General features: G+C 33.1%; 1 protein-coding gene across 2 annotated transcripts in view; it reads right to left on the bottom strand.

The window, feature by feature from the left end:
* The window catches only part of LOC100746803 (laminin subunit beta-1), a 14,531-nt gene that overhangs the window by 4,860 nt on the left and 9,384 nt on the right, over positions 1-287 (bottom strand). The gene's annotated exons all lie outside the window — the stretch shown is intronic.

The raw sequence follows: 287 nt of genomic DNA, 5'->3' as shown, positions 1-287 counted from the left end.
TTCATCCCGTGCCCGCGACTGCGTTCGGCGACTGACTGTCGCCTCGAGCCCAAGCTCATTATCACAACTCTCGAACAATTACAATCGGATTGAATAACTACAATTGTTCAATTACAGCTATAGTAGGCTCTAGGTTACAATGTTGCGGGATTATCCAAAATTCCAAAGGCTCCGGTGTTCTTTCATCTCCGACATATATATATATATATAATGCATATATATAATGTGTGTATATATATATATATATATATATATATATATATATATATATATATATATATATATAT

The sequence above is a fragment of the Bombus impatiens genome, unplaced genomic scaffold, assembly GCF_000188095.3.
Source record: "Bombus impatiens unplaced genomic scaffold, BIMP_2.2 scf_0044, whole genome shotgun sequence".
NCBI lineage: Eukaryota > Metazoa > Arthropoda > Insecta > Hymenoptera > Apidae > Bombus > Bombus impatiens.
The sequence above is the reverse complement of the archived record's forward strand: the minus strand, read 5'-3'. Positions and strand labels throughout refer to the sequence as shown.